The following is an 11,982-nucleotide window of genomic DNA, read 5'->3' as shown; positions in this document are numbered from 1 at the left end:
ACTATAGTCTTTCTTGTGGTAATAATTTTCAATTGCTGCCATAACGGATTACCACAAATTTAACTTAAAATAACACACATTTATTTTCTCAGTTTCCATGGACCCATAATCTAGACACAGTTTAGCTGGGTGCTCTCATCAGGCTGGTCGAATGAGCTGCAAACAAGGTGTCAGCTGGGCTGTGTTCTCATTCGGAGGCTCAACTGGGAAAGAATCACTTCCACATTCATTCAGATTGTTCGCAGAATTCATTTGCTTGATGCTATATGACTGAAGGCCCCAGCTTTTTGCTGGCTGTCAGGTGGAGGATGTCCTCAGGTCTTAGAAGCCACCTGCAATTTCTTACAATGAGATTCTCCAATATTGCCACTTATTTCATCAAGCGTATAAAGGGAGACTCTGGCTCTAGTCTGCTTTGATGGAGTTTTATATGACATAACATAATCACAGTAGTGACATCCCCATATAAAGTAACCTAATCATGGGAGTGATATCCCTCATCTTTGCCATTTTCTATTGATTAGAAGAAGTAGGTCACAGGTCCTACTCACATTCTAAGGGAAAGGATTATACAATGGCATAGACACAAGAAGGCAGGGATCATGGGGCCACCCTAAAGTCCGTCCACCACACCTATCTTCATACCCTTTCAGGTTGGAAGAGTACCAATCATTTATTTTGTCAAATGTCCCTCTACTTGGGTTGTCTGATGTTTTCATAATTAGAATAAGGTTATGCAGTTTTGGCATTACCACAATGGCGATGTGCCCCTCTCATATGAAAGGGATCATGATGTCATTGCTTTATTACTGGTGATGTTAACCTTGATTGCTTGGTTAAAGTGCTTCACGTTGGGTTTCCCCACTATAATGTTACTAACTTGCCTGTGGTAGTAAGCATCTTTGGGTGGTGGAAAATACTTTGACACTATACAAAGCCTTTTTTCTCCTCAAACTTTCACCCATTAATTTTAGCACCTATCAGTGCATCTTGTCTGAAGCAATTATTACTAAGAGCCACTTTTTTGACTTACTTTCTTCTTCTTTTTCTTTTTTTTTAATTGAGGTATAATTGATGTATAATATTATACTAGTTTCAGGTGTACAACAGAATGATTCAATATTTTACAAAATTATCACCATAAGTCTAGTTAATAGTTAACATCCATCTCTATATATACTTAAAAAAAATTTTTTTCTTGTAATGAAAACTTTTGAGGTTTACTCTTTAAGCAACCTACTGTCCATTTCTTATGTCTATCTTTCCTTCCACATTTATCAATTGGAATTCTACTGTGAGAAAGAACTGTCCCTCTTCCCCAGGAAAAGACTTTTTAAACAGAACAAAAAATGCAATAACCATAAATGAATAAGATTGGTAAATGAGCTCCAAGAAAATTAAGAAAATCTCATCATTATAAGATATTAAGAAAGTGAATAAGAAGCTATAGGCTAATAGGAGATATTCTCTCTTTCCCTGTCTCTATCTCATTCCCTACAAACACACATACATGTTCACACTCTTATATACACACAGAGAGGACTTGTATTCAAAATATATATAAAATTCCTACAAATCAATAGGAAAATTACCAAAAATAACTAAACTAAAATATGGACAAAATTTGAATTTTAAATAGACACTTCATAAGAGTATATCAAAATAGGCACTAGCATATGAAAAGATGCTCACATCATTACCAATCAGAAAAATGCAAATTAAAATTACAAGATACCACTACACATGCATCAGAATGGCTAAAATTAAAATGACTGACAATATTAACTGTTGGCCAATGTGAGAAATAACAAGACCTTTCATGCAATGCAGTGGGAACATAAATTAGGTCAAACATTTCCACCCCTAGGTATATATACCCAGGAAAAACAAGAACATATGTCCACAAAAACACTTGTACAAGAATGTTCATAGGTTTATTCATAATAGTCAAATACTGGAAAAAACCATCATCATAAGAATGAATAAACAAATTGTAGTATGGTCATATAATGGAATACTACACAACAACTGGGCAGTAAAAACCTACTGATTCACAAAACACCGTGGATGAATTTCACAAGTACAGTTTTGGACAAAAGGCAGGAGATACAAGGGACTCCATTTATATGAAATTCAAAAACAGATAAATCTTACCTCAAGTGATAGAAGTCAGAATAGTGTTTACTTCTTGTAGGGAAGAAGTGGTTCGAACTGAGACAGGACACAAACAATTCATCCAAAGGGGACAGAAACACTCTGTGTCTCGATCTAGGCGTTTTCAAATGTAAAAATTCATTAAGTTATATATACAGCTAAGTCAAGTATACTTTATTGTATATGACACCTATTTCAATGAAAAAATGATGATACAGACCTTTACTTAATGATAATGAATAAAAATATTCTACTACAAAAATGCTATCCTGTTATAGCAGCTAAAATAATGTGTGTGGGTATATGGATGCACATTGAAAGATGGATTAAAAAAACTGGAGTAAAATGTTTACAGTGGTTATCTCTTCACTTTTTTCTGTATTTTCCGAATTACTGCATGAGAATGTATTACTTTTATAATAAAAATTATAATAGAGCTAATCAACCTCATTGAGTTTGAAGGGTGAAATATGAGTATGGTGATAGTTGGGGTATGAGGATGAGGCTTTATTTTCTCCAAAGGCTTAAAGCTTTTGAGCTCATCATCTCATTCAAATACCAAGGTTCTGAGTCTTGAGTCATAAGCTTTGATAGGCAATAGTTTTCCCTTTACTGGTTTCCCCTAACTCGCCTGGACAAATCCTCTTGTCACTACAGTTTCTACCTTCTAGGCCTGGACTCCTTGCTCCAATTCAAGAATTGCACCTGGGTTGGAATCAGAAAAACCTGCATATAAAAGAAATGGAACTTAGGCATGCTGTGGCTGTTGACAAATTCAGATACAGTCCTGTCATCACAGGGACAGAGAGGTCCAGCACAAGAAAGGCCAAAAGAAAGCCACTCAAGAGACCTAGATGATGATGCTTCAAGTAAAACAGAGAATGATAAATGAATCTCAAACAATCCCTCACAAATTCAAACACTTCAGCCTCCCTAGAGGATCATACTGAGGGAATAAAAAAGCTCCATTATTATCGTATTTTGAATTTAAAAATACAGACTCTGCTACTGTCATTTTTCAGTATCACGTCCCTGTTCACGTCCTTCCAAGAAGGCACAGTCATCAGTAGTACACTCTCAGTAGAGGGTGTTGCCACATTCTCAAATGTCACTATCTTTAAAATTACAAAGACCTAATTTCCCATATGGCGCTGAGAAATTGAAAGAGGTGAAGTTGATCAAGTTACGGAAGTGAGACAGCATGTAGAAGCATGTTTTCAGCATTCTGAGCTCAGGAACAGCTGATTGGTTAAATATGTAACATGACATCCTTGTACTGAAATTTTAAGCAGTCGTTAAATGCTAAGTTTGAGAAACTGTTAAGGGAATGAAAATATACAAGATACAATGTCAGTAAAAATAGTTAGGTAACAAAGACCAAAAAACCCAGTTTAAAAGTAGGCGAAGAATTTGCAGATATTTTTCCAAAGAAGATATACAAACAGCCAATAAGCACATGAAAAGATGCTCAATATCATGTCATCGGGGAAATTCAAATTAAAACCACAAGACCCTCCTTATACCCACTAGGATGGCTCTAATAAAGACAGATAATAACAGTTGTTGGTGAGAATGGAGAAATTGGAGCCCTCAGGCATGGCTTGGTGGGGATGTAAAATGTTGCAGACGTTTTGGAAAACAGTCTGACAATTCCTCAAAACAGTTACTGTATGAACCAGCAATTCTCTCCTAAGTATATACCTAAGAGAAATAAAAACATATGTCTACATAAAACTTGTACACAAATGTTCACAGCATCATTATTTATAACAGCTAAAAAGCAGAAACAATCCAAAAATCCATGAACTGATGCATGGAAAAATAGAATGTGGTATACCATACAATGGAATATTATTAGATAATACAAAGAAACGAAGCCCTGATGCATGCTAAACATGAATGAATCTTGAAAATGCTACGCTAAGTGAAAGAAGCCAGTCACAAAAGACTACATACTGTATGATTTCATTTCTATGAAATGTCCAGATGGGGTGAATTAATAAAGAGTAGGTAAGTGGTTGCCTATGGTTTCAGAGACTGGAGGAAATAGGGAGTGACTGCTAATGGGTTTAGGGTGTCCTTTTAGAGTGATGAAAAAGTTCTAAAGTTGAATATGGTGACGGTTGCACAACTCTGGGAATATATTAAATATATTAAGTCATATACTTTCAATGGCTGAATTGTGTGGTATGTGAATTGTATCTCAATAAAACCATTAAAAATTTAGGTTACAAATGCAAAAATTATACAAGTACGAAATATGATTATATTTGTAAAATATATGTATTTATCAACATATAGGGAAAAGGTAACCAACATCAATAAATAGAAAAGAGTATGGAAAAGTATATATTCATACATAAACGGTGCGTATTTTTGTGCGATATAGTTCTGGTTTTCTTCCTTTTCTTAAAAGTTTATTTCATAAAATTTTAAACAATGGCCATTCCTTAATTTGACACACGCACATGTTTTTTATTTTTTAGGAGTAATCATTTCTCCAAATAGATGGAAAATAATCTCATCCTCACCCCTTTAAATCTCTGAACCTGAAGATAAAGCCTAGTACATTCTAGAACAAATGTCTTCAAAATTCTGTCTCTGGAAACTTGTTAGAAATGCAGATTTTCAGCTCTACCCCATACCTACTGGATTAGAGACTCTGAGGCTGAGGCCCAACAATCTGTGTTTGAACAAACCCTCAAATGCACCCTACATTTGAGAACCAATGTTGTTCTGAAAACAGTTGCTGCGTTTTTATTGAAAGTTTTTACTTCATTCTCATCAGTCCCCAGTGCTTCAACCAACCCCATGATTTGTTTGCCTATACAAATGTATGTCTATGTAAACTGGAGACCATATTGTTTGGATGTTTTATATGTATTAACAGTAGTCTCAACGCAGCTTCCCATTACATATTTCTGATGGATGGGCTTGTTTTCCTTCTGAACCTGTCCTCCTAGCCACAATGCTCTACAAACAGCTATTGAGACATCTTGTCCCCTTTAATGCCACCTGACATTTAACATCACTAGAATAAAAACTCTAAGGTATAAAATCCATTTTTCTTCACCTAGTTCTCATAATTTGATCATATTCTAGAAGTGCTGCTATAGTCAAAATGATGTCTCTTTTTATGAACTCTCAATGCAAGTCACCTGAATTTCTTTAAGTGGCAATTCACACCTTCTATCTTATTCCTATTCTGATTTCGTTTCCTTACTGGACAAGTTATATGAGACTAACAACTATATATTTTTGTCATTGTATTCCAATGTGTGCAAGCATATTGGTATATTGTAAATACATGGTATTTGATTTAGATTTCAACACTAGAAATTTATCCTCAGGGAATGACTATAAAAGGACATAATGACCTATACATAATGATATTCATCATAGACTAATTTAGTTTTCAGTCACAAATTAGAAACATTACAGCTAACAGTAGGAAACAGGTTAAATAAATTATGGAGAGAAAGGTTTGGGGGTCCTAACAAGGCTGATTCATCTGCATGGCCCTATGACTTACAGATATGTCACTATCATGAAAGACATTTCAGCAGAAGGAAAAAGAGGGTCTTATGTCCTTAAAGTGTATTTTATGAATAATGAGGAAACAAGCTCACCTGAATTTTAACTTTTAGATGAGTAACAAAATTTCTTTCCTCTCTCAAGATCCTTTTTTTTTTTTTTTTTTTAGAGAGACAGGTAGCACTGAGAAAATAAAAGGCAATCATGAAACTTCGGAATTTTCTTGGACAGCACAGTAAGTAACCTAGAAAACAGCCTCCATGACCACATCCTCTCACCCAGTCCACCGCACACAAATGGATGGGGATAGGAAGGAGACTGGAACGGGGGTGACCTCCTCAGTATGAGAGCCCAGAGTCAGTGATGTCTAGGGCGGAACCTGTCTCTACAGCAGATTCCTGGGGCCAGGGTTCTGGGAATGCTGTGGTTGTGAAACATGTAACTGGCTTCTCAGTGCTTCCACGGGGTAACCTCTCAGCAGGAAACCCTTCTCTTAGGACCTCATCAGGTCGTCCCAGCAGCCTGCCTTGGGGTCGCATCTCATCTCAAGACCAAGTCTAAGTCTTCTTGCTAGAATCTTCCATTCTTTCATTCTAAGACTCAGAATCTGGCTTCCCTCTTTTAACTGCTGGAGACCTCAAGTAGCTGTGAGGGGAAAGAGCGGGGTTACCAGCGGAGCCTAGAGCCCTGAGTTCCACCGACAACCCACGCTCAATCGAAAGCCACGTAAAGAAGCACAATCAACAGCAGTCACTGACACAAACGCACACATCGTCCCAGGGACGCGCCTACAGACACACACTTGGTCTCTTCTAGGCACAAATCTCTGCTGCTCGCGCAGACCCATGCCTGAGACCCGGGCCCAACACGATTCTCACCCCCACCGCAGGTTCCGGTCCGGCTCGGGCCAGGGACGGTGGAAGCCTCTGCTGATGAATACCTTTGGACACGACCTACTCTCCACATAGGGACCACAGCTGCTCGGACACCGGAAAAGGGCCCAGAGGTCGAAGTTGGTGAGGGTCCGGTGGCTTCTGGGAAACGCAGTCCAGCCGGGACAGTCACTGCAGCGGGGAGCGGGCGGTGCCGCGCGGCCTGTGGTAGGAGTGCGCAGGCGCAGAGCGCGGCCGGGTGCCGAGGAGGATGCTCCGACCTAGGGCAGAGGATGAGTTCGGAAGGTCGGGTGTCGGTGAGGCGGCGAGTGCAATCCGAGTCCCGGCTGTAGAGGGCAGAGCAGGGGCACGCGGACTCGGAGCGTTACACCTGCGTGCGGGAACATGAGGTGGCGGGCCCCTGGGTGCGAGCTCTGTGAGGTCGGGGACCTTTCTCCGCCCAAGGGTGCGCCTTGGAGTAGGGCCTGGAGCGGAGCAAGCTGGTGAGTATGCATTTATTTTAAAGGAAGAATGGCTGGGCATGTGTAGGTGTGTTTGTGTTTTCATTTTTGAGACATTCTAGGACCCGTTGTGTGTCTGTAACCACAAATGAGGTTGTGTTTCTGTTTGTGGTTCGTTTCGGGGTGTGTCCCATTGGGTGGGAAAGTGGTTTGTATTCCAGATTTTGAGATTATATAAAATTTGCTAATCCCTCGTCTTTCCCACCCCTCCATCCCCACCTCTCCATCCCCACCCCGAAATTCTTCATGCCCAATAACTTGCTTTTCTCTCCATTAAAACCCGACTCTGGCTGAGTGTGTTGCCCAAGACACATCTCAGGAGGAGGGACTCATCCATTAGGCACTTACACAAAGTCCCTAAGGCCCACAGTACTCCTAGGTACTCACACAAAATTCTTTTAAATAAATCAGAATTTAAATGAATATTTAGGTCAAAGAAAATGTTTAAGTTAAGGAAAGGCACTATATTAACTTACTATTAATTACTATACCGTCACAATTATAAAATATAATTTTTATTTTAATCTTTGTGGAAGAAGGGGTCCACCAAGTCATAATGCGGCCCCGAATCTTAATCAAATCAAATCAGATTTCAATCCATTCTTAATCCTGTCCTAGCTCCCCAAGTTTGTGTGAAAACAGAATGACCTTAGGTGAAACAATGTGTAAACTCTGACAGTCTCTCATTTTAGCCCCCACTCCATGGCCCCAATATGGATTGGGACATTTCCGTCCCTTGCTGGATGAGCACCTTGAGAATGAAGTTTGAACATTTGTTTTAGTCTCCTAATAAAATTTTCTTTCCCAGACTCCTTGGGAATAGGCAATAAAAAGTAAAAGTTTGAGTGCTTTTGTGACTATTTGTGGAATTGTATAACATAATGCTCTTTTTGAGGATGGGATTATAACTTTCGTTATGAGGTTGTGTGTTTTTATCTGTGATATAGAATTTATGTGGTGTTTTGAAAGATATGCTTTTTTATGTGTGCATTCTTTGGAAACTGAATATGAATCACTGTGAACAGGATTGTTGAGTGAGAAACTATATGACTGATCTGGATATGTATTGATTTTGATTATTAAATATAGAATCCTGTGACACTATAACTGTATATATTTGTAATTGACCATAAGCCTTCTCAACAATGAAATAAAGAGAAGAATGTTGTATCTTTTTAGAACTTTGCAAGAACAAATTTTAGAGCAATAACTATACTTTAGATTTGGGTGAAAGAGGATTTTCTTTTTACCTAGAAAATCATTTGGATATTTTTTATTCAGATTTTTTTTCCTCAGAAGAATAAAACATCAACATACCTTTGCAAATAAGAAGGAATTTAGAGCCACATGCTTTGTATGCAAAGATTTCAGCTTTTGTGTCCATCTTCAACACCCAGAGGTAAGCTTCCATTCTCTTGAGAAATTTTTAGTGGATAAGTTTGGAAAGCCCTGGAAGAAAAACATAATTTACACTTGGAGAGGCAGTTTGGCTTTGAGCAAAGAACTAGGACTATGGAATCTTCCTGAATTTTAGGTCAAGCATCATTACTTCTATTTTCTAAAGAGAAAATCATGACTTAAAGAAGACAACATGTTTAAGACCATTTAGTTTGTCCATCAGAGAACTACTTGTCATACTTCAAACTATAGATAATTAATTGTTATATGATTCCAATGAAATGCAAAATTAGAGTACTATTTCCTGTGTAAGGCCTTACTGCTGTTAAAATGTCAACTTTGAATGACAGTGGTTGTCGGTGATAATACAGTAGTTTTATCTTTGGGATTCCTATTCTTCACATTGACTTTTACAATTACAGTTAGATTTTTTTAATAAAATAAATACTTCAGTATGCATCTCCTACTAATAAGGATATATGTAAATTCCTAATGGAATTTCTGGAACACAGGTTATATACATTATTAAGACTCCACAGAAGAACTTTGCAAGAACAGATGAATAATATAAGCAGAGAGATGGAAACCATGAGTCCAAAGAAAATGCTAGACACCCACCCCATGTTTATAATAGCATCATGCACAATAACCAAAAAGTGAAAGCAACCCAAATGTCCATTGATGGGTGAATAGAGAAACAAAATGTGGCATATACATACAATGGACCATTATTCAGCCTTAGTAGGGAAGAAAGTTCTGACACATGCTATAACATGGATGAACCTAGAAGACATTATGCTATGTGAAATAAGCCAATCACAAAAAGTTAAATACTGTATGACTCCACTTAGAGGAGGTACGTAGAGCAGTCAAATTTATGGAGACAGAAAGTAGAATGGTGGTTGCTAGGGCCTGTGGGAAGGAGGAATGGGAAGTAATTATTTGATGGGTATAGTTTTAGTTTTGTCAGAAGAAAAACGTTCTGGAGATGAATGGTGGTGATGGTTGCATAATAGGGTGAATGTACTTAATACCACCAAACTGTACACTTAAACTGGTTAAATGGTAAATTTTATATTATATATATTTTACCAAAATTTTGAGAGGGAAAAAAACTAAGCTGCTAGAAATCTAAAACACTATGATAGAATGAAGAATGCCAGTGATGGAATCCCCAGTAGACTGGATATGGTCAAGGAATAAATCAATGAGCTTGAAGATATGTCACTAGTAACTTTCTAAACTAAAATGCAAAGAAAAAAATGAAAAAAAGAAAAATGGAACAGAATATTTAAAAACTTGGGGATAAATACAAAAGGTGTGACATAAGTGTAAAGGGAATACAGAGAGAAGAAAGAGAAAGAAGCAAAAATATCAAATTAATAATGGCTGAGAATTTTCCACAATTAATAACAGACACCAAACCGAGTCCAGAAAAGTTGGGATCAATACAAAAACTACACTGAAGTGTATCATATTAAAACTTCAGAAAACCAAAGACAAAGAAAATCTTGGAAAGAAGCCAGAGGTTGGAGGATGGCAACTAACCTATAAAGACTCAAGGATGAAAATTAAATCAGACTTCAGAAAACATGCAAGCAGGAATAAGATGTAGTGAAATATTTAAAGTGTTAGGTGAAAACCCACCAACATAGAATCCTATATTCAGTGAAATTAATCCTTCAAAAGTGAAGAAGAAATAAAGATTGCTCAACCTGCAGGAAATGTTCAAAGAAGTTCTTCATGGAGAAATAATATAGGTCAAAAATTCAGATCTATATGAAGAAAAGATGACTAGAGAAGGAATAAATGAAGACAAAAATCTTATATTTTTCTTATTATTGTTTAATAATAACAGCAGTATAATTATAGCATATGAATAAGTGAAACAAATGATTGCAGCCAGGTATTGGATGGAGTCTTGCACAAGGTGTGGCTTACGTTGGGCTTACAGGGTTTACAAATCCACTTGGTGGTCGTTTTTCTGGTCCCAAATCTATAATCAAACTACTTGGAAGATATCATGAACCCAGCATTGAATATTTGGCTATTATAGAGGAGAAAGCCAAGTGGAAACCTTTGAAACTTCTACCTACCCCAGAAAATATAGTACATTTGAAACAATATAATTTTCCAGGTGTTATGTCAGAAGTTACTTTCACTCTTAAAAGACTAAAAAAATAAATAAATAAAAGCAGGGGCTGTGTTCACCATCATATCTCCATTCACCAGCCCAGCCTCTGGAAAAAAATAAAATGAATTTCGAGAATGACAGTGGCCTACTCCAAACTCAATCAAGGTACAGTCCCAAATACAGTCACCCTACCAGATATGGGATCTTTCTAGAACTGATTAACATGTTTTCTGGTACATAGAATGCCACCATTGATTTGAAGAAAGTGTACTATTCCATTCCCATCTGGAAAGAAAGGACCACAAATAGTTTACATTCACATGGAATGAACAACTATATATATTACAGTTTTGTTCCAGGCCTAGGTTAATTCTCCTGCCTTCTGTCATAATATAGTCTAAACAAATAGGAACAATCTTGCTATCCTGAAAAGTATCACATTAACCCATTAAGGTGATGATATGATGCTAATTAGAACAGAAAAGTAAGAAATACTTAGCAATTTGGAGGCCTGGATAAGACCTATGTGCTCTACCGGGTGGCAGTGACTCAATAGTCTGCTATTTCAAGTAAAATATTTAGTGATCCAGTAATAAGAGACATGCTGATATATCCCATGCAAAATAGAGGACAAATTATTACATATTGCAACTCTCGCCTGGAAATAAGCCAATGCCTTTGAGACTTCTTTGTGTTTTGGAAGCTGCATACTCCACACCTAGGAACACTGCTAGAAAAAATAAGATGGCATTAGTGAGTTCTTACTTTTCAATAATTAGTCATATATCAGATGAATAAAAAAGGTTGCCAGATTTGAGTGAGGCCCAAATAGGAGAGTACTCTGCAGCAGTTTTAGGATGGGTACAAGCATAACTGCCTCTTAGGACATAAGACAGCAGTGGTGAGAAAAGAAGCCATGTGGAATTTATGGCAAACCCTATTAAGAGAATCCTAACCCAGGCCCTAGTGTTCCAGAAAAGCCACCTGCAGCAGAGAGTTATGTACCTTTTGATAAATAGCTTCTGACATGCTGATGGGACCTGGTAGAGACACAGTGCCTGACCATGGGACATCAAATGACCATGTGATCATAACAGTCCATCATGAACTGGGTTCTCTCAGACCCACTAAGTCACAACAACCCATTGTAAGATAAATGTGATGCATTTGGATAAAAGTCAACATCAACAGTGATAAGTCAGATTGATTGCACATCCTTGATATGATGGGATAAAGATAAAGAGGCAGTTTACCTTTGTGATAGGCTGAAAGAAAAAAACTGCCAAGCAAGAATGTTCTATCTGGCAATGTTAGCCTTCAGAAATGACGGGGATATAAAGACTTTCCCAGACAGATAAAAACTGAGGGA

General features: G+C 37.5%; 2 protein-coding genes and 1 long non-coding RNA gene across 10 annotated transcripts in view; 1 reads left to right on the top strand and 2 right to left on the bottom strand.

Annotated features, from left to right (window-relative positions):
- The window catches only part of ZNF404 (zinc finger protein 404), a 27,066-nt gene extending 24,802 nt beyond the window's left edge, over nucleotides 1-2,264 (bottom strand). For all 4 annotated transcript variants that reach the window (XM_011368025.2, XM_023535316.1, XM_011368024.2 and 1 more), the window contains exon 1: nucleotides 2,155-2,264. The gene's annotated coding sequence lies outside the window, so the exon portion shown is untranslated. The remainder of the gene's footprint in view (nucleotides 1-2,154) is intronic.
- A 520-nt stretch (nucleotides 2,265-2,784) lies between these two features.
- On the bottom strand, nucleotides 2,785-6,705 carry LOC111744619. The gene is made up of 3 exons (XR_002782236.1): nucleotides 6,567-6,705; nucleotides 5,784-5,871; nucleotides 2,785-2,880 (listed from the first exon to the last, which is right to left on the bottom strand). It is a non-coding gene; the product is annotated as an uncharacterized LOC111744619 (long non-coding RNA).
- A 137-nt stretch (nucleotides 6,706-6,842) lies between these two features.
- The window catches only part of LOC105297432 (zinc finger protein 45), a 56,032-nt gene continuing 50,892 nt past the window's right edge, over nucleotides 6,843-11,982 (top strand). For 4 of the 5 annotated variants that reach the window (XM_023535298.1, XM_023535297.1, XM_023535295.1 and 1 more), the window contains exons 1-2: nucleotides 6,925-7,063; nucleotides 8,363-8,480. The gene's annotated coding sequence lies outside the window, so the exon portion shown is untranslated. Of the gene's footprint in view, nucleotides 7,064-8,362; nucleotides 8,481-11,982 lie in introns of all 5 variants that reach the window. The other variant, XM_023535300.1, reaches the window with a different exon arrangement.

This window comes from Pteropus vampyrus, unplaced genomic scaffold, assembly GCF_000151845.1.
Source record: "Pteropus vampyrus isolate Shadow unplaced genomic scaffold, Pvam_2.0 Scaffold138, whole genome shotgun sequence".
NCBI classification, from domain to species: Eukaryota; Metazoa; Chordata; class Mammalia; order Chiroptera; family Pteropodidae; genus Pteropus; species Pteropus vampyrus.
Note: the sequence above shows the minus strand (reverse complement) of the source record. Positions and strands in the feature narration are given on the sequence as shown.